We start from the raw sequence: 22926 nt of genomic DNA, 5'->3' as shown, positions 1-22926 counted from the left end.
ATTCTGAAGAAAAGGAAAAAATGGAACCAACGAGTAAACAGAAGGCAGAAGAGTCGGCTACACCTGGGAGTTCTCTGGGGAAAATGGTCCCCGCAAGGAGCCACTGCAGACATAAACAGTGTCTCCCAAGTCATCTTACTATTTCCAAGAAAGGCATCATCTGCAGACATTCGGAAAATGCCTGGTGTTGAGGACTATTACAGATGCAGTTTCAAGGTCTTTGAGTCACAAATTATGGGCCTTTATTTTGGAGTTGAAATTCATACAAATGTTAACATGATTGAATTGAGCACAATATAAATAAAACTGTTTATATCCAGACAAATCTGTTCATTCTAAAATACAGAATGCCAATTCACTCTTTGTATAATGCATTCAGACCAAATAACAAAATGCAATTGTAGGTAAATTTCCCATTAGTGACATAAAATTAAGTTGGGAATGGAAGCAATTTTTGTCTAAAATTAAAAAGATGCAACAATGGAAACCACTTTTTCACTCTCGATGTAAGATCCTTCCAGAGTCAGAGTTGACATTTCACAAAAGGAAACATGAATAGTGTATGTATTGGTGTCTTCAGTATTTTATCAGTTTTTAGTCTAAGAGAAACCACATGCTCTGCAAAGCCAAAGCAAAATTTCTGTCATTCAAATTATTAACCTTTAATATATAAAAATTGGAGGGTGTGGGATATTGCAAATTGTAACTGAAGAGTATGGGCCTGAAGATTTGAGAAACCACTTAAAGTGGAAGTGTGCTGTATGGTGACATACAGCATAGCCAACAGAACCTCAGAAGGGTTTGCATGTAGTGCTAATTATCCATTAAACAAATTTTCCTCATGTGTCTCTGAATCACAAATATGCAAACATAAACCAATGCATCCTGGACCGAGTTTGAATAAAGAAGCTCCTTATTGCTAAACACACAGCTAAGTAAAACTACTCCCCAAATGAGCCAGGATGAGAACTTCCACTCCTGGACCCCAAATGCAAGAACCATCTCACGCAATGAAGGTCTATGTCATGTCCTCTGTAAGGGACCTGAAAGTTCTCACGGTCCACAGCGATGTGGAGAGAGCTGCTGACAAAACCCATCTAGGAGACAGATGCATGCAACTGAGCAAGATATCAACAGTACCCTCACAATTCAACTCCGTGAATAACTTCCTTTTATTCCAGGTGCATCCTGACGTTAATTTTAAAACCAAAGTGAAAACTCAACCTGGGGGGAAAAATGAGACATTAGCTTTAATATCCAAAGGCTGGAGTTTATATATCTCATAACCCCCTGGAAAAGATCTCAGCAAAAGAGTGTCAATAAAACTCCAGTCTCAGAATAACTAAGCCTTGGGGCTTCTGGTTCTCAGTATTATTTCTACAATACACCAACTGCTGATGAGACCCTTGTAAAAATAGGAGAACTCATGACATTGATTGCATCTGTTTACCCTCCTCGGAGCAATTGGGTCCCTACGCTCCAGCATATAATTTTCTGTTGTTAAGCTATGCTTTGTTAAAGAAATTAAAAACTGTCTGTCCTATATAATAAAAAACATAGAATTATTTATCCATAAATCAGTTCACAGGAAGTCACTACCGAGCAGTATGTAATAACTCAGCCTGTGCTTCTAACCTGTGGCCTGACTGTGGTATATCATCACTCTGCACCAGGGAAATGGCATAAATTGTAGTTATTATTGCTGAACCTGTGGCGGAATGATACGCAACGCAGAAAGAGAAAGGAGAGACCAACACATGCTTCTCTTCTTCATGCATAGCTCAGCAGAACCCCAACATCACGTTCTGGAACAGACCAGCTCTTCAGCACCGTCCACTCTGAATGTAAGGACTCTACACATCCCAACTGCTTTGCACTCCAGTAAAAGGAAACGGAGATGAAATCGCATTCTTCAGGAATTCTGCTTTATTCAGCTGCCTTTGTAACTTATACAAATTAACAAAACCTCTCAACACACTGGTCTGGGAGCCTATAACGCACTTAATACTGTACTTATAACAGCACAAAAACAAATAATTCAACAATTCAGAATAAATGTTGAGGCTCTATTGTTTTATATATACACATATATACATATATATACACATATACATATATATCATATATATTTATCTAGAAATCCACAGAGCACAGTGCGCACATGCTTACATGACTGCAACCGCATGATTTCCATTGCCCACACACATTTGATCCACTTGCAACAATCTGAGTATTATTTATCACACAAACAACCAACGTTTTAATTCTGAAGAACATTCACCTAGGAGCCAGGGAGATGGCTCAGCCATTAAAAACATTTTCTGCCCTTGCAGAGGAACTGGATTCAATCCCCTCCATCTACATGGTGGCTCACAACCATCTGTAACTCCAGTTCCAAGGAATCTGATGCCCTCTTCTAGGCTTCATAGGCACCAGATACACACACACCACACAGTGCACATAGATATAAATATGCAGAGAAAACATGCCTACACACAAAATAATTTTAAAAATGACTGAGTGATTTTTAAACCATACCTACACTTTTCAAGGAATATTACAAGGAAGACTATTGGTATTTAAAAACCAAAATTAGTTTTAGAGTAGTTTCTATGAACTATAGTTTATAAACAGCATTTCTCAACTTTTTAGAAATAGTCACCCCCTTACAGTATAGAAATATTCTATACACACACACACACACACACACACACACACACACACACTCCATATATATACAGTAGCATTTGATTCCTTGTAATTTTATACATGTTTCTACATTGTGCAACATAAAGATTTGGTCCCATGTAATAGATGCTGTTTCACATTTGGGAAACGTTATGTTACAACTCTGATTTTTATTAGATTATTTAATATAAGCACTAAGTAACTAGACTAAATTAATAAAGGCCCTGTTGCAGAGCAGGGGGAGGAAAGAAAGAGGGTGAACAAAATTATTCCACAAATTAAATAAAACTTTCTGAAGTTGGTATTTTATAAACCCTTATTTAATTTTGAAAATTCCAATTCTCCTGAAAAACAGCCAAATTATCAGCCAGGCTATAAAAAAAATATGGTTGGCATTTAGTTATTTATTTCATGAGAGTACCATTTAAAACTATTACATGGAGAATGAAAAATGAGAAAAGTGTCGCGTGAAGTTACTTGGGACCAGTTCTAGTGCTGGTTAGAAACCTCATCTGTGATTGATTTTCATATTATTGTTTCTAGTTTTAACAATTGTCTGAAAGAATTCCAAATTAAAGGGCTAATTTTGGCAGGTAACACAAACAAGGATTCTTGTTCTTTTCTCCCCACCATTCCTCCTTCCCCTCCCCTCCTCTCCTTCCTCCTTTCTGTTCAGAAATACATTTGAATGAAGGTATTTCCCCCCTCCCTGTCTTCCTCCAACACCTCCAGAAACCAAAGGCACAGGGGACGCACATTTCCTTAGACTTACTGTGCTAGGCTCCTAGAGCTGTTCTTCAAAACATACTTAGCTAGTGTTTTTGTATGCTCTGGGGTAAGAAGTATCCACGAAAGACCTAAAACTGCTGTCACCTTGCATATTTCACATCCTAAGTAATTATCCATAGTCTTTGCAGAGGGGAGCTAAAGAGCTATAGAAGTGTTTCCTGATGGCCTGACATTGCAGGTACTTCAGCAGGCTTGGGAAATCTTATCAATCTCATGCTCCCAGCTACATATTCCAGAATAATCCTTCAGGTATACTCTGCTTCCTGTAATCCAGGGTGCACCTGAAGGGTGCTATTATGATGGTATCTAAAGTATCGAAGAAAAGGTGGCCAGATTAATGCAAGAAGGACATTTATATTATGCACCCTTTTTTTTTTAAGACAGGGTAATTTTACAATAGCCCTGACTGTCCTAGAGCTCACTCTGTAGCCCAGGCTGGCCTCAGACTCACAGAGATCCTCCTGCCTCTGCCTCCTGAGTGCTGGGATTAAAGGTGTGTGCCACCATACCTGGCTAGGGTGTCCACTTTTATCCATGTTCCAACTCAACAGATCTCTCAGCCATTCACTAAGTAGCTATACAACGCGAGAGCAAACATGGATGAAATCACTGAAAGTGACGAGTGCTTTTGATTTGCAGAATGTTTGCTTTTGTTCCCTTCCAAACATTCTAATGATTTCCCACTCTCCGTGCTCCTGTGTATGTACATGAGATCTACATCATGTACTCTATTCTATGAAGCCTTAGAATGCACATGATTTACAGGTCTTAGACCCTTCACACTTAGAGATGTCCAGATAGCTCCTTAATTTGCATTTTTGGAAATGTCATATTTAAATACTGCAAAACAAAATTTGAAATATGCCACTATCACTTTAATGGCTATGAGAGACGCCAAGGGCCTAATGCATGAGAGGTAGTCTCAGCAGACAAACACTTCTTGAACTGGATCAAAGGCAGACTTACAGTCACAACACACATGGTGATGAATAATGATGACAGCTTATATGAGCCCTGTGGAATATTCAGACATGTCAGAAAAATGTCACATGAATGAAAGGGCAATTGAAGAAGGAGAGACGTAGATACCGGTCCTGATTATATGTATAATAAGCCATGGAAGTTGAATCGGATACCTTGTGAGGACCTGGGAGGAAGCAAAGAGGAAGAAACTAATTCTTCTTCTTCCATTGTAAGGATGCTGCTATTCAAAGTGGTCTCATTAAATGGGTGAGCTCCATTTTCACCCCTAAAGCAATTGCGAGCCTCTTTCTGGCCTATGAAACAAAAGCTCAACGGAGAAAACTCTAAGAGAGGCTGCTGAGGTGCCAGCCTTGAGAATCACTGCCTCGGGTTCCCACTTAAAACAAAACAAACAAACAAACAAACAAACAAACAAACAAACAAACAAAAAACCACAATGGCCAGAAGACGAAGATCTAGCCTCAGATTCTCAACCTGAGAAGAGTTGAAAGCAAATGATTCCCAGATTCTCTCGTTCTAATTCAGCAGAAAATGTGCTCACTACTGTCAGTTAGGACAACTAACGAGAAAGCGCAATGTTCCAGCACGGAAGGAAAGTGGGGCGGGGTGCAGTCGCTGTGTTTATTATTTCTTGTTGGCTATGTGGACTTGGCATGGGCTGAATAAGCAATATGGAGGTGAAGCACACTTTCCTATATATGAATATACATTAGAAAACTTTCTGCAGATTTGAACTTTACACTGTCAGGATTATGTCAATTTAGCTTGTCTTAATAACCCTAGCCTCATAATCATGATGATGCCTACAATACGGTGGATCCCATGCCAATAAGGCCATTTCACTGAAAGCCAGCAGGAGGAAAGTCAGAGACGTGGCTTTGGCTGTGGCTCTGTATCTTTCTGGGTCCCTGCTTTCTTTACTAGAACATGAGGCATTAAAAGAAAACTCTATGAAACAAAGAAAGCCCCGGCCTGACTCACAGGACGATGATCACAATGAAAGAACCCAAGTCAAACTGCACTGAAAATGATAAAGCTGGGCCCACGAGATGCCTCGGCAGGTCACGAGGCTTGCTGTCATCTGGTCCCCCGAACACAGGCAGTGAAAGGAGAGAACTGATTCGGTGGACACTCAGTCCTCTGCCCTCCGTGTGCATGCTGTGATGTGTACATGCACAAGTAAATAAATGCAAAAAACATTTTAAGGACGTTATGAAGAGCTGTGTGCACTGGCATTCATGAATGCTAAGTTAACATAAAAGAAGTAAGCGTTCGGCTCTGTACGGTGTTTTTGAGGGAGAGTTGCCGTTACTTAAGCAAAACACTGAATATCCTAAAATGTCACTGGCTAACACAGCAAATTATCTTCTGGTGTTACGGTTTGAAAATGTCTTCAAAGGCTCATGGGTTGAAGGCTTAGTTTCCCCATCTGGTAATGCTACTGGGAGGTAACTGGATTATGAAAGTGCTAATCCCACCATCGAGGAGCCCAGAGCGAAACAGGCTGCTAGGAGGCAGGGCCTGGTTGGAGTCAGTGTGTCACTGGAGCCCCTTGGAAGGAACTAGCCCCGTAGCCCACTCGGTCTGCTTCCTGGCTACCCGGAGGTGAGCAGCTCCTTCCTCTACGATGCTTCTGCCTTTCAACAGGCCTGAGAGCAACTGACCTGCTGACTATGAACTGGACTCCCTGAAATTCTCAGCCCGATGAGTTTTTCCTCCCTTTACAGTCTCTTTTCTCGTGTCTTCTGTCACTTGCAATAAAAAGCTGGCTGGTGAACTGCGGCTGGCAGTTCGTTGTATCCCAGGGACGAGAGCCCCTTACCCTCCATCCTGCCATTATTAGTCTGAGTGGAAGTGCCACCTGCCCTCTGCCCACTATCCCAGAGATCCTCTGCACATACAGACGCCTTCCAAAAGGCTGGCAAAGGCAGAGAAAGGTCAGGGGCTAATGTCCTCAAGCTGAATTTTCTGTGCGATGCCCTGCGCTACAAAAGAGATTCCTTCGGTATCTCCCTGCCCCTGCAGCTCTGAAATCCTAGGCCAAAAGGGTCCTAGCACGGTGGCTTTGATGACTGTCTTTCGAAAGAGGCATTAAGCCTTCAAACTTGACAACACTGAACTGGTGGGTTGATTTGTCCTTCATTAAAATTCTACTTTTAAAAAATGGCAAGCACCCAACTTTATTTTTCTCAGGGAAGGATCTTTATTTTTTTTTCCTTTAACTCCCTAAGTATAGCCAACAACTTCTACATTCAGAATAACTGAAGGTCTGCCAGTTGCTGAGCAAAACAATGGCACTTACATCAATCAGAAAAGGGAGTGTAGTTCCATCAAAGTTAAAAACACAAACCCAAGCATTCCGCCAACTACACTGTTTACTACAAACTATGAGTGACTGATGGTTTGAATGAAAATGGCCCCTATAGGCTCACAGGGAGTGGCACTGTGAGGGTGTGGCCTTGGAGGAAGTGTGTCACTGTAGGTGGGCTGTGGGGTTTCAGGTGCTCAAAGCCAGGCCCAGTATTTCGCTCTCTTCCTGCTGTCTATGGGTCCAGATGTAGAACTCTCAGCTACCTCTCCAGCACCATGTCTGCCTGCACACTGCCATGCCTCCAGCCATGACCATAATTGACTAAACCCCTGAACCTGTAAGCCAGTCCCAATTAAATGTCTTCCTTTATAAGAGTTGCCAAGGTTGGGCGGTGGTGGCGCACGCCTTTAATCCCAGCACTCGGGAGGCAGAGGCAGGCGGATCTCTGTGAGTTCGAGGCCAGCCTGGGCTACAGAGTGAGATCCAGGACAGGCTCCAAAGCTACACAGAGAAACCCTGTCTCAAAAAACAAAAACAAAAACAAAAACAAAAAAAAAGAGAGTTGCCAAGGTCATGGTGTCTTATCACAGCAACAGAAACCCTAACTGAGACGGTGACTATATCTGAATAAACAGAATTATGTTCTCTACTTCAAAATTGCTAGCTACGAGGTATTACCCAAGGGATTCCCTTACAAATAGTAACAATTATTAGAACAAGTATTCTCAGATCTACAACACCAGATAGAATAAAGTGTTCATATACCTCTACAAATAATTTCCTCTCCTCAAAGTCCTTAGTATAACCTATACATGTAAATATATCTGATTCATAAAGTATAATATAACTGAGATCAAGGAACAAAAAATCTCACAATCATCCTATTATTAATTAACAAATATATAAAGACCTCAAAATAACAATAGGACCCACTTTTCTTCCATCCATGGGGGATGCCTAAGGTGCTCAGTCCTTCCCTCTGGTGATATCTTCTATATCCCCCAGGATGGCACCTATCCACATAGCTGATCAGAGTAACCCTCTCTGTTGTCAAGTGCCTGAATTGAACACCAAGGTCTCTCCACTCCACAGAGGCAGGCTCAGTCTCTCCCCTCAGTGAGACTTATTTGGACTTTAAAAAATAGTCTGGTGAGCTGAATGGGGTAGTGTATGTGGTGATCTCAGCAACTTGCAAACCAAGGCAGGAAAAGCACTAGCTCACAACTAACCTGGGCCACATAGTGAGACTCGTTCTCAAAAAAACATAAACATTTAAATATAAAAATTAAAAAAGAAAGCTGATAGAGAAGAGAAGAGAAAGCTTACATGAGATGATGCTGATAAGTCTACTGGGCTCTTCCTGGGGAACCAGGCCAGAGCTAATAGGTCACATGGAGTCCTTTTTGTTTTGTTTTTAATTCAGCCATCCTTAAAATAGCTAGAATGGTGCTCCACTTTGATTCAAATAGCAAACTATTATCAAACTGCCCACCTCTAAAAGGAAGGAAAGTCACAAATCTAATTATATATTTAGTCATTCACATTCCTAAACAGGAAACAAAAGAGGATCCACCGTACTCTAGCTTCCTACTACTGTGTTGTATGTGTTACTTTTGTTGTCTTAACAAATACATCCCATAATCCATGGAGATGAAAACACAGAAAATGTTTTCCATTTTCAAAATGTCCACCAGCAGCGTCCCGCTTTTCTTCATGCCTAATCCTTGTGTGAGGATGATATTTAGTGGCCCGAATTTGCCTCTGTTTTCAGCTGTCCAGTGCTCTTTACCATGCCACTTTCTATTAACCCATCAAGAAATGGAGCATTTGCTTTGGGCTTCTCATGGAATTAATTCTATGCTGCTCCACAAGAAGAAAGCAGCCAACCAACATACCCATGACCAAAATCAAACTGACTGGTACCAGAAACAGAGCAGTCATTAATTTTTAGGTCCTTATATAGTTATTTCATATGACTCATGATAAGTTAAATTCATGTAAGTCAAATGCGTATGGACACTTGTTGATAAGTCTGTGGTTCTTATACTTGAGGATACATCTCGAAACCAGTCAGTCTAATGGAGACCACTTCATCTCTCAAGTACCTTGTTTCTTTGATCCTGATACTAGCAGAGGCAAAAACAAAAATACAAAACCTTGCATAATTATACTGAAACGTGAATATGTCCTAGGAACGGTGTGAACCAAAAAGGTTTGCAAATTTCCTTTCCAGTTTCATGTTTGTGACACGAAATTTCAGTATTTAATTTATATGTTCCCAAATAAAGCAAAGAAATAAGAAACAAAAGCTTTGCAATTCTTACTCAGTCTACAAAATTACTTGCTAACACAACATTCGGTTGGGTTGGTGCCCATAGTAATAATGCTTATAATAAGCCAGAAAAGGGGAATTCTGTCCTTCATCCATAAATCATTTTGTGAACTAAATCATGTGATGGTTCAATATTGTATCTAGGACATGACTACTTCTCTTACTTCAATATCCATGATGATCTAGAATATGTCAACTGTCTGTTTCTTGATCCTCTGTGATCAAGAAGTAATTTGGGCTACAAAGTGACTTCACCTGAGATATATTCATGTTAAATAGCTATCAGTTCTGACCATGAGCTGGATTTGGATTGACAAAGCTAGTTACTTTCCATAACTCTTTACATACCCACACCTTGGGATGGGCCCCAACTTATCTCTTTAAACTTCCAGTCTCAGCTTAGTTCATAAAAAAACTTAATCTTCCCACAAAATGAAATCTTTTTCAAACTATTTCTATAAAGTATATTCTAAGAGAGTCCAAAACAAGAGGATAGAGATTTTCAACTTTGTTATATCTACTATCTTTTTGAAAGATAATGCCCCATCCAACAACATTAAAAATGGCTGCCTTGATAATTCAAAAATTCAACTCACTTGAGTGGCGTCCTTGTAAAAACATTCATTCGGGATAATTAAAGATATTTGTTGTTGCAAATGTAAGGCTTACAGACATGCTTCACAGAAATAACATTTTTCAATTGAAATATACAGGAAAAGGACCTTTCAAACGAGCCACAGCACAGAGAGGTCACAATCCTGCTGGCCTTTGGGAACCTCACTGTCCTCAAGGAGAAGCCAAGAATAATAGAGGAATGTCCATGTGAGGTCCATTTGACCCATGCACATGCTGAGGCAGTGTACTGCTCTGACCTGACCCACATCTACTAGTGGAATCGTGGATCCCTGATCCATTCCTGGCCTATAGGAAAGGATCTGCCTTCTCAATAATCAGGCCCAACTGAAGGCTTATTAGAAGTTTGGCAGGTGCCTGAGGGCCACACCTCATCTGCATAAAGTGGAGCAGATTGCAGCCGCCTTCATCTTTTTTATTTTTAAACTGGTTTTTGAAACCAAGCATATATAAAATCTCAGAGGAAGGGAAGGGAGATAGATGGCCGTGCACACACATCCCTTTGTGTCTTTCTTTCCCCTCTTTTTGGCATCTAGCTGAGTGGCTATTTACCAAAGCAAAGATAACAAATAAGTGTGCCAGGGAAAAGAGTGGGCCGTTATTACAAAAAAAAAAATTTTGTTTTAAAGAAAGTGAGTCATATCTGACAACAAATATTCACAGCACTCCATGGTATGAGTTCTAATCAGTTTTAATTCAACTATATGTAGTGTGTTCCTAGTTTGTGAAGATTATGCTGTGTGGAAATATGTTTTGACTCTGAGAAAGGTCTTCAGCTAGTAGAATTCCATGAGTAATAATTATAAACCTATGATGTCTAACAAGGTAAAAAACACATATTATATTGAGTATCACCATGGTCATCTTAGCACTCTTTATATCCTAGGGACTTATCAACAAAGTCATTCAGTTCAAACACGGGTTAATCTGGAAAAGAACTCAGCAATCCTGAATGTGTCTAATACAAAGTCTGGAAAAGAGGAATAAACAGATGAAGGTAAGTATATTGGGCATTTTTAAATGGAGTCGTTATAGACATTAAGTGGCCACATACTCTGATGGAAGAATTTGGCTCTGAATCTGTAAAAGACAACAGCGTACTTCCACATAAAGACTACACTGTCTTCTCTCCACCTCCCAGAAAACCTGTCTTAGTAGACTCCAGACCTTGACAGTATAGAGAGATTAACATCAAGAAACAGAGTGCCTCGGCGGTTCTGAGGAGGGAAGAGCGATCTGAAGGGGCCCCAGTGGAAGCCAGTACAGAGCATCAAGAAGAGTGAGAGGCACCAACGTCAACCAAAGGACAGACTTCTAGTGTTCTAGAATTTGGGCCATGGGAAACTGCTGTCAAGCAGACACCATTTAGAGCTCATGACTGCCCTGGGGAAGAGAGAGGAAAGCCTGTCAGCATGAGAACACTGGAGTCTGAGAACACGAAAACTGGCAAAGCTTAGAGGCAGGAACAGCACTGAATGGAAGCAGAATGTCACCCCAAAAATGCCACTCGGCACACTGAACTAAAGGTCCCTGGAAGGAGTCAGACACAGAGGCATGTCTTTATAAACTTGTTTTTCTCCTGTCAGTCTGTCTTCTTTCAGTCTGACTTACAAAGTCCCAGCCTGAGGACCTAGAAATGTAGAGAAGGAAAGCAGTATTTTTCTTCCCTAAAGTGAAAAGCCTTTGCCTAGAATGCTACAGTCAAAGCCCTCACCTCTCCTCGCTCAGTCCACTCAGCCCAGGGCCCCTGAGGAGAGCTGTCGGTGGCATTAAATGAGATACACATATCCGGGTTCTCTGTCAGTTTTGAAAGGCTAGCTGAACAAAATGCCCTTCCCATTTGTTGTTATCATAGAGAAACAATAATGCAGAGCTAAAACGGTGGACTTCCTGCTTAGACTCTGGAGCCAGAAAGGCATTATGGTATGTGAGTTGTTACGGAGGACACTTACATGTCCAAGCAAAAGTGTTAAGAAGCTGAGGTGCAGATGGTGGTGACCGACCAGTCTCTGAACTGTGACAGGTAAGCTAGGGTTTAGGCTTAACAAAGTTGAGAACAACAGACCAGCCGGGCGGTGGTGGCGCACGCCTTTAATCCCAGCACTTGGGAGGCAGAGCCAGGCGGATCTCTGTGAGTTCGAGGCCAGCCTGGGCTACCAAGTGAGTTCCAGGAAAGGCGCAAAGCTACACAGAGAAACCCTGTCTCAAAAAACCAAAAAAAAAAAAAAAAAAAAAAAAAAAAGAGAACAACAGACCAACAGGTCAGTCCTGGGGAGATGGTTTCCTGGGACTGGAAGCTATTCTACAATCTCCTGGTATATATAAAAGCACACAAAATCTCATGATTGCAAAGAATATGTACTTATACATAATGGTGTGTTCCAACTTTCTTACTGTGTTAACCTTCACATAAATCCTGCGACAGAATATCTCCATTTCCCATTAGGACAAACAATTTGCCTAAGGTACACAAATTTTTCACTGAAGGCGAGGTTTGTCTGACTGGGAGCATCAAGGTGACTGGTCCCCTCTAACGTCTTCCCAGCCTCTGAGACAGATCTCACATAGACCTCCAGGGGGAATAGCACCCTCCCCACATCCCTGAGAGACAGTCCCACTGTGTTGCAGATTCACTCAAGAGGTAAATGACGACTACTTCCTGTAAACGCTCATTTCCTATTCCACTGTCCTTGCAGTTCCGGCATTAATCTGAGCATCTCCCAAACCAGCTGGTGAATGAACCAATGAACTAAAGACTAAAACTGCTGCTGAGTAACTGGGTCCAGCTCTTCTACTAAGCACCCGCACTCACTCACTGCAGCCAAGGACAAGGCAGGAGAGTTGCTTGAGTACCACGCATCAGTAAGTACCACAATCAGTAAGCACCATGCAACACTAAGTACCAGGCATCAGCAATCACCATGCATCACTAAGTACCAGGCATCAGTAACCACCATGCATCACTAAGTACCAGGCATCAGTAACCACCATGCATCACTAAGTACCATGCATCACTAAGTACCATGCATCACTAAGTACCAGGCATCAGTAACCACCATGCATCACTAAGTACCAGGCATCAGTAAGCACCATGCATCACTAAGTACCAGGCATCAGTAACCACCATGCATCACTAAGTACCAGGCATCAGTAAGCACCATGCATCACTAAGTACCAGGCATCAGTAAGTACCATGCATCACTAAGTACCAGACATCAGTAAGCACCATGCATCACTAAGTACCAGGCATCAGTAAGCACCATGCATCAGTACGTGTACATATTATTCCATTTCATCTCTACATTACTCCTACAAAGTAAACAGTCTCAGTTTCCCGGAGGACCAAATGGGAGGAGGAAAGGATTAGACAGCTGATTATATAGGTACATAAGTAATAAAAACAAATAACATCATAAATTAAGCATCTATCCATGGCCAGCACCATGTTAGAATTTAGTATGTATTATTTCCTAGCAACCATTACTACAAACCAGTGAGTGGATATCATTTCTTGTGAGAGGAAAAGTAGGGATAAAATGGTGATGTAGATTCAGCGTAACTACTCTCCATTCTCAGGGTTCCATGACCCCAGAACTCTATTCTTTCTATTATATCAAGAACCCTCCACTGTAGTATGTTGGATAAAACTTTATGTCCTGCATATCTGAGATTAGTACTGGAAACAAACAAAAAAAAATCTGATTGAGTATTTGACCTAAATTGGTGGCACTTAATAAATGGGTCAGTGGTGATTAAAAATAATACACATGGCCAGCACAAGTAGACTCAAAAACACAGGCCTAATTCAGGGCTCAATTTTGTTACACCCACAATACCATATAAATATTTTGATGTAAAAAGCCTTGTAATACTAAAAAATAGTCCAAAGGCATCGCCAAACTCTAATTCATTCATCTATTTCAATATTGTGTGTCTACACAATGGAAGTGCAGCGTGGTGAATGAGACAGACATGTACCTACACTCATCAGACCCAAAGTCTACTAACCAACAAGCAAAGGTATAATTAAAAATGTAGCAAGTGCTAAGGACAGAAATAATAGTATGCTCAGAGAAAGAACAATCAGGAAGTCAAGGAGAATGTCCCCTAGGGATGAAAAGGAACCCACCTTGCACACAGTAGCCAGATGTGGCTGAGCAGAGAACTAAGAAGCTGCTGTGGATGGGAGCCATACAGGGGTGAGCGGTGAGCAGACAGGAGCCGGTACAGGGGTGAATAGTGAGCAGCGACCCAGCACAGATCAGAGGGGCTCTGCAGTTCAGGGAAAACATGGATCTTACTCTAAATTAAACAGAAAATCCAAACCTGGGGCGGTCAGGTGGATGAGACGGCAGTATTGGTCAATACTGTCCCTGTGGTCACTCATACTGCAGGGCAGGGGCAGAAGTGGATCCGAGTGGAAGGCTGAGTCACCAGGAGGATGGGGAAAGGGAAAGGAAGGAGGGATGGCAGGGAAAAGCAGAAGAAACAGAAAATGTCCACTCTTCCCAGGCTACTCTGTGGCTACTGAGCTCTCTGGCACACATTCCCAAAAACTAAATTGCATTGATAAGAATAAATTAGCAATTAAAAAGAGACAGTTTGGAAGGTACTAGCAATATTCTATTTTTCTAGCAGTATGGTACAAACCAGAATGCTTGTTTTAGTATCTATTTTCTAATACTAAACATAAAAATCACTTGTATTCCTTGGCGAGCATGGTATACCTCACAATAAAACCTTTGTGTGACCACTATACCGCAGAATATTCCAATTAGCAACCTGGTCCCTTCAAGCATGCTTTACAGACTCCTTATTTGACCCTGTTTGACCTTTAAATCGGGACAATGCTACTAGCTCACATTCCAATGAACTATCTATTTTTTAACTCTAATTTGGAAGGCAGAGACAGGAGGATCAAGAGTTCAAGATCATTCTTAACTAGACAGCCAGTTTGGGGCCAGCCTGAGACACCCCCCTCCCAAGAAAACCTTAATTCCAAGATAACTATAATTTTAAAAAACACTAATTAAATGCAAAGTCTGAAATTTGACAACATGACACCCTAGATGTCAATGAAAATCAATCACGAATGTCAACTAGGAATAGAATCTAGACTTTTCAAGTTATTTTAAACTATTACCCACTACCATAAACTAATTAATCAGGAACAGAATGGAATAAATACATAATTTTTTATTAAAAAGTTACTTGCAAAAATAAATTCTAAATAGTGTGTCTACACCAAATGAGATGGTCAATTGGTGACATGTGGATACAAACAGGCATTCAAAATTCATGCCATGAAAAATACTAATAACAAGTGAATACTAATAACAAGATACAGATGATAGATTTACACGTGTGTTTTTTGGTATGGGTGTGGACACAGACATACACATATGTATAGTGGGTGTAACAGTGTGCATGTATTCATAGCATATCTATGTTATTGCCTATGTGGAGGAGAAGAAGAGGCTATGGGCTACTGAGAAGATTTCAACTGCAATCACCCAGCTGTTAAAACAATGCATCCTTGCCCTGGAAGGGGCGTGGACAGGCCATTTTATTTTGTCTTTCACTCCATTCTGGACCTGACAGATTTTTCTCAATGGAGTTGTATACTACTGTCAAATTGCTACACTCTCCTGCAAATCAACGAAGCAACCACACATGAAAAAGAGCCTTTTGCCTTCTGAAACCCCAGTTCTTTCATGAAATCTCATCTATTTTGAACCAAGAAAGCCTCTAATTTAGAAATTTTTGGCTAGAATTATGAACAGATATGATATTGTCCAAGAGGATGTTAAGCAGCAATATACTGATGATCACAGGGGCAGGATGAGAATGTTAACAAAGCAAATCAATCACATAGTAGATTGGCAGAAACTCAGTCCTCCCTTAACTTCAGCAACCATCCTCACAGGGGCTCCTGGGATGGCTCAGGGATCCCAAACAAGAACAGTGACACTCTCACTAGGAGGCACTGTCTGTCAACCAGGGCCACAGATCACCCACAGAGAAAGAGCAGGTAACGTGAGGAGAGGGGACAAGATCAAGTGAGGGTCTTCAGGGAGAGGTTACCAAGGCAAAGCAAACAGAGAAATCCAGACGGCCTCTGGCCTGCAAGAGCAGCTGGGCTGGATGTGGGAGACTCACCCCACAAAGCAGCAGAGAGGACTGCTGGGGGGCGGGGGAAGTGGCCAGGGCCTCCCCAGGGAAGGCACAGTAACACCACATCAGGAGAGAGATGAGGATTTTGACACACAACCACCAGCTACAGGCCAGGGCCTCCAGCTGTGGACAGATCCATGCTCCCTTAGTATAGCCCAGGGCCCTTGGTGCAGGCCTAAGGAATGACCAAGTTAGCGGAAAGAAGACTGGGTACAGCAGGTGCCTAGAAACAACAAACCCGATGACCCCCACCTCATTGTCACCAACCATCATTAAAGAAGCACCCATGATTTAGAAAAAGGGTTTGGAGTGCACAGGGGTGAACAACTCTTAAGATATAAAATGGCATTGTATAATTTGTTTGCTACCCTGGAAGGGAAAAAGAAAAGTGTCATTTGAATCAGGGCTTGTTTGTCTACCATCTAGATACCACAACCATAAAGAAATATTCATTTTAAAATGCTCCTATTTTACCAATGTGATGCGTCTTTCTGGCCACCCCAAATAAAATTTACAAAAACATCATTTAAACTAATTGCTATAGTAAGTAAAACCACACAGGTCTCAAACAAATAATATTTTTAAAGTGACTTAGCATCCTTTATTGTGCTGTCAAAGTCTGACGTCACATCAATCCGACTGTCAGACCTTCCTTTTCTTTCCCTTTCTGGTTGTGCCCTTAGAAACATGGTGATGCTCCCACAGCAAAAAGCTTTCGACTTGTAAACAGTCCCTCCCAGAAGCCCAAATCTCCATATCTTAATATCATGAAAGCTGGAACTGTAAAATAAAATCTGTTAGCAACTGAAATCTTAATGAGGTTCTACAAAGAAGAGGTTTTTCTGCCATGACTCAATGCATGGAAACAGTTGATGATTATAAATGCACGGGCTGAATGTGAGTTGGCAAACATCATACCACAGAATGTACCCAGAGCTAGGGTTGTCCCAGTTCAAATGAGACCATATTCCTTCACCAGTGCAGGCAAACAACTAACCTGAAATGCCTTTGGCTGAGAGATAGGTGTGAGCCCGTAAAATTATGTCCCTTGACTCCGCATTTACATGGTGACAATCTGTTCTGGCCCACCGAGCAGTCTGTTCTTCGGCAACAAAGAGCTTCAGAAGGGGCCCTGCATAATATCGACTTCATCAGAGGGAACAGAAGCCAAGGACGATTGGATTGCAGCACTGATTCTCAAACTAGGGTCACAGACATCCCGCCCCCCCCCCCACACACACACACAGGACCTGTGAAATAACAATTCTAGGGGCTGCCACCAGGGGACCCAATTCCCAAGGTCTCCAGGGACTAGGAAGCCAGGCAGGCAGCTCATGGAACTATGAAACACAAGGACAGGGAGCTGGTGTCCTTCCTGAGGGCGCCCAGAAAGGCCAGGGGGAAATGGAGGTGAGGGGTGTGTGGGTGAAGAGGAAGAGCTGCGTGCTTTGCACACTTAGAGACACAAGGAACACGTCACCATTATTAGGATCACCTTTCAGGTTTATAGGGCGTGTTTGGTTGTGTTTGGTGGGTTGGGTTTGGGGTAAGGGCAGTGGGTTGTTTATTTGTTTACTTGCTTTGCTATTTTGCTTTTCCAGGAAAAGGAAGCTGTTTCCTGAAAAGTGTTCTGAACCTTCACACATAACAACCGTAAATTTAGAACATGTCCTTGAGATATTTTAGTACAATTATTCATGGTAAAGAAATCAAACTCCGCATGCTTATTTCTAGAGGATATATTCTTAAAAAAGAAAAGAAGGGAAAAGCTTGTCGGGTAAAATTCCTCAAATCTATTCTTATTGAGAAATTCTAAAAATTTAGGAATGTTTAATGACAGGAAAATGAAATAGTCCAAAGTAACTACTACTCTTGTTGCCCGCACACTGGACACATGCCCCTCACCCAAGGCAGGGCCCTCTTCCCACTGACCCTGGAGAAAGCTGCAATGTCAACAATGCAATCTATTGTCTCATCATTATGCTCCCAGGAGTCTCCTTTTTTTTTCTCCAGAGTCCAAACCCTATACACTAACAATGTACAGTTTTCCAAATAAACTGTGTGTGTGGGGGGGAGGGGGATAACCAGGAAAAAATTCCAAAGTTTTCTGCCGAGAATCCCCCACTACAGAGCGGAAGTTTCTGCAGGGCTTTCTGAGAGCTGAGTACCTTGAAGGCTGGGGCTGCCTTAAGGTCCCCCGCTTCCCAGTGCTCACTATGGTAGGCAGAATGAATGCCTTTATGGAGGCACGCCGGCCTCAATTCAGGAGAATACACTTTCTTGAATTATTTTTTAACTATCTGTTTATGTGGGGGAGGGGGAGTCTGCACTTGAATGTAGGCACCTGAAGAGGCCAGAGGCATCACATCCTCCTCCTGCAGCTGGAGTTACAAGCGGTTAAGAGCCTTCTGATGTGGGTGCTGGGAACTGAACTCAGGTCCTCAGCAAGAGCAGCATGTGCTGTTAACCACAGAGCCGTCTCTCTAGCCACAGAAGAATATAAAGCTGCACAAAATCATAGTGGGAGGTGGTGGTGTACACCTTCAATTCCAGCACACAGGAGGCAAAGGCAGGCAGATCTCTATGAGTTCGAGGCCAGCCTGGTCTACAGAGTTTCAGGACAGCCAGAGCTACACAAAGAAACCCTGTGGGTGGAGGGAGGAGAAGAAGAAAAGAAAAAAATACAAAAAAAAAAAAACAAAAAAACAAAACCAACTTCTCCTAGAGATTACAACAGTGGAATTCTTAGAGGAGCTAAGTATTCCATAACTTAAAAAAAAAAAAAACTATTAAGAAGCTGAAAGAAAATGAGTATGATGATTTCATAGATGGAGGTGCCTTAAGGAAATAGTATAAAATAGTTATAAAACCATTAAAAGATTCGTAAGACAAGAGTTACATGAATGGGCGAGCAACATCATGGACATGATAGCAATAAGAATACCCCTCATTGGCTATGACGTCATCTCATGATCATTAATATCTCACCACGTGAGTACGGACAGCTCTCATCCCATTTGATACACGAAGTATGCTGAAGTAAAGTAACTTGGCATAAGGCGGGCGACTGCCTAACCTTCAGGGAGGGGCAGTCTAAGTACTCCACAACTCTGGAAAATGAAGCAGGGACTCTCTAAGAATCTTATAAAGAATGTGCAGGCCCAAAGATCTAGATTCCAAAACCCTGCTAACTTGCCAGAGACAGAGATCTGGAAAGAGATGGTTGTTCTGTCTGTGGGAGTGACGTCATGTTAGAAAGATGCAGAACCTAGAGGTAAAACCAACTGCCCACCTACTCCCACCTTTCCTGCTGGGGCAAAAGCAGCTTTGAACTTGAAACGCTAGAGTGTTAGCTAAGGAAACCCTAGTGTGAACACAGGAATAACGTTAGGAAAGAATACAGACTGCTGGAAATGTTAAGTCTCTTGGGCCAAGGACCTACATCTCAGTGCAAGTATTTCTAGAAGTGACAACTGAATGTAATATAAATAAATAAATAATATCACAGAGAAAAAGAAATTCCAAAACAGTACAAACTGAGCTCCAAAAATTTCAGTCCAAACTACAATCGTGTTCTTTTATCATGATAACAGGAAAGCTGAAAACACTTGAAGTCCTTTAAAATAATTCAGTGGACCAGGTAGTACAGTTCCAGGTCCAGAGTTTGTGCCTGAACGTTAACAGCTGGGAATTTGGTATTCATTTACAACCCAGGATTTGATCTTATCTTTTCTCCTGTCCCTTCACATTCTGTCAGTAATTTGGATGATGATGCTTATAAAAAAAAATTGTAGAATTCACAATGACAACATAATGGGTGACTTGGTTTAGATTCAAACTGGCCAGGCATGCACAGGCCTATAATCCCAGCACATGGGGGTTAAAGGCAAGAAAACCAGGGTTCTAGGTCACTGCAAGTTTGAGGTCAGCCTGGGCTACACAAGACCCTATCTCAAAAATACCAAAATAGACAGAAAGACAGAGAAAGAGAAAAGGAAAAAAAGAAAAAAGGAAGAAGGAAAGAAAAAAAGAAAGAAAACATAAATTGATTCTTAGTGTCTAAAGCAATTAACCAGACAAAATAAAACCAGAAATAAAAATCAATTGATGAATTCAAGTTACATATATAAATAATTCTGACCTGACATGAATTCACTTGAAACAATGTGAAAACAAACTTGATAATCCTAAAATGATTTCATAGGAGCCACTATTATAAACCTCTCTAAAAAGAATTAATACCTTTCTAGACAGGCAAGATCACAGCCCAGGTAATGAGATGAGTCCATGTGGGACAGTCACAGACAGCTAGACGGCCACAAGATAAAAGGGTGACACAGAGCACAAGGGACAGAAGAGTGGCCAGACACGGAGACCCTGCTGCTGTTCGGTCTACTAAAAAAGGAGTGGGGGGGGGCATGATCAGACTTCCCAGATACCTAAGTTGCAGAACACACAATAGCAACAACCAGCTTCAAAGACAAGTTTACAATTAACCTGTAAGAGAAGGTGCAAAACAAAGACTGCAGATGTCACTCTCCAAGAAGTGAGACACGTACACAACCACCACCACACATACACACACACACACACACACACACACACACACACACACACACACATCCCTGGGAAGAGCCCAACAAAGCTACACCAAGGAAGTCAGAGGAAGATTCCTAAATACGATGGGTATGGAAAGAAATGATCTTTAATTGTGTTGTGGTGTAAATATAATCCCCCAATAGGCCATCCTACTCTCCTCCCTTCAGCCCGTGGTGTACCTCCTTCTGTTCATTTTCATAGCAGACAATGTTCCACTGGAGGGGAGGACTTTTGTAGAACATTTATTGATATGGAACAATAGAGAAAATGAGTTAGAAAGCAGAATTTAGATCATATGTATTCTTCCAACATTTTCCAGATCAATTCGGGTTCTATGGCACTGTTCTGTAAACACTGTGCCCCTGAGGAAGAGCTTTTCCCACTCACAGAGCGGTGAACAAACCCATTGATTGTGGCTACATTAGTCTGTACTCTACAGTTCTGCCTACTAGATGTTCTCAGCACCATCCTTGAAAAATCAAGACAATGTATATTGCATTTATATGTCATATGGAGTCCCACCTGGCGGTGGTGGTGCACGCCTTTAATCCCAGCACCCGGGAGGCAGAGGCAGGCGGATCTCTGTGAGTTCGAGGCCAGCCTGGGCTACAGAATGAGTTCCAGGAAAGGCGTGCAAAGCTACGCAGAGAAACCCTGTCTCAAAAAAACAAAAAAGAAAAGAGAAAAAAAGAAATACCGAGTCCCGCTAGAGGAGACTCCTTTGCTGAGAATGTGAACGCACCACTTAGCATTGCTCTGTTTTTAAAGATTGGTCACAGCAAGGCAATGCCCTTTCTACGGCAGGGGGTAATGTTAAGAAATTTAACTTCAAAAGAGCTTCCAGCTCATCTTCACTATGTAATGACACTGCGGCAAGTCTGGATTTAATTACAAGTCTGCAAGGAATGAGGGCGGGGGGAAGTTTGTGGGCATGCCTTGCCGCTCCACGGCCACCCCCACCTTCACGGACTTTTTTTCCTTTGGGTTTGTACACAATCTACAGGCCAGGGTCATTAATAACGGGTGTAAACATTCTAGCATAGAGATTACAAACTGTGTGTGTGTGTGTGTGTGTGTGTGTGTGTGTGTGTGTGTGTGTGTGTTCAGCTGTTAGGTCTATTTGAGGGATTTTTTTTAAAGCCCTACAGAATGAACCCTTTGTTTAGGAAAGTGTCTTGAGTGACTATCTTTCCCTCTCCGCACCCAGAATGCTAACCAGGACTCCTTGAACTCTGACCTCAAAGGACACTTGGTCTGCTAAATCTAATCCTAGGCTTAGAGATTACTTCGGTGATATTTAAGGCAGCTAGGAGGAATGCTGAGATCTGGGGTTGATTGTAAAGTGTCATTGGCCTGGGGTGGGGCGCTTCTGTGGTATTTGAGTAAAAATGATAAAGCGGGACAGGCTCCACCCACCCCTCAGGGCAGAGAAGCCACGCAGATAGGACGACGTGCAAGCCTTGGAGCTCAAAATTTCCCAGTATCATCTGTCAACAATTAATCATCTTTACAAATCTCCAATTTAGAAGTGGCATTGCAACCCCCAAAAGTGTCCCTCCCAGAGCACATTGCTGTGACTTTAATGGTGGCCTATTTTAGGAAGCAGGTTCAGTAGAATGAATGCTCCATTATTTTAACTGTCTGCTCCGGGTGGTCACTGTTTTTTAATGCAATGTATTACATATGAATGACATCATAGGCCTATCATAAAAAAAGTGTTAAAACCTGTGATGAATTTTCCTACTGTAACTATGCCATTAATAAGTGTAAAAGTAGATCAAAACATACACTTACAGGCTGGTAAAACATTTATAGTCACCTTTGTAAATACAAAAATAAAGAGGGGTTTTTGTTGTTGTTGTTTTAGCTTTAAAAAAAAAAACAACCCATAAAAGTCCTTTTGTCCTCTTACCTCCAAAACTCCATTAGTGATCTCAGATGCCTGGAGACTTTTTCTAATTAAAGAAGCCCAAATAGTAATTGCTAATAAATGGCATTTATGAATCCTGAGTAGTTTCTTTCTTCCTCTGATAAAGATCTCACTTGAGCCACATTACTATGTATCAAATTCAAATCATATTGAATCATTTACCCTCCGCTGCCACATACATTCCCTTTTCATTCTCCGGGAGGGCCTCCTTAGCCACCCCGACAGGCTTCTTTCCAAGTCGCTCTTTATGTTTAGAAAAAAAAAATTTTTTTTTTTCACTTCTGTCTTTGCCATCCCATGGCTCACTCAAAACTTAACCCCTTACTTACTAAGGAGAATGAAACCGCTCCCCAGGGGCAGCCAAGGGTCCTGCTGCATGCCCCTTACTTCTCTGCTTTTGTTTGGATGCCAGCCCAGAGCAAGAGAAGGAGGCTGCGTTCCTGACAAGTCAACACTGTCCTACTTACTGTCTTTCCAACAATGTTT

At 41.8% G+C, this 22926-nt stretch overlaps 1 protein-coding gene across 4 annotated transcripts in view; it reads right to left on the bottom strand.

The window, feature by feature from the left end:
• Satb2 (SATB homeobox 2) overlaps positions 1-22926 on the bottom strand; it is a 207669-nt gene that overhangs the window by 102728 nt on the left and 82015 nt on the right. The window lies entirely within an intron of this gene.

Source organism: Peromyscus maniculatus, chromosome 13 (assembly GCF_049852395.1).
Source record: "Peromyscus maniculatus bairdii isolate BWxNUB_F1_BW_parent chromosome 13, HU_Pman_BW_mat_3.1, whole genome shotgun sequence".
Taxonomy (NCBI): domain Eukaryota; kingdom Metazoa; phylum Chordata; class Mammalia; order Rodentia; family Cricetidae; genus Peromyscus; species Peromyscus maniculatus.
Note: the sequence above shows the minus strand (reverse complement) of the source record. Positions and strands in the feature narration are given on the sequence as shown.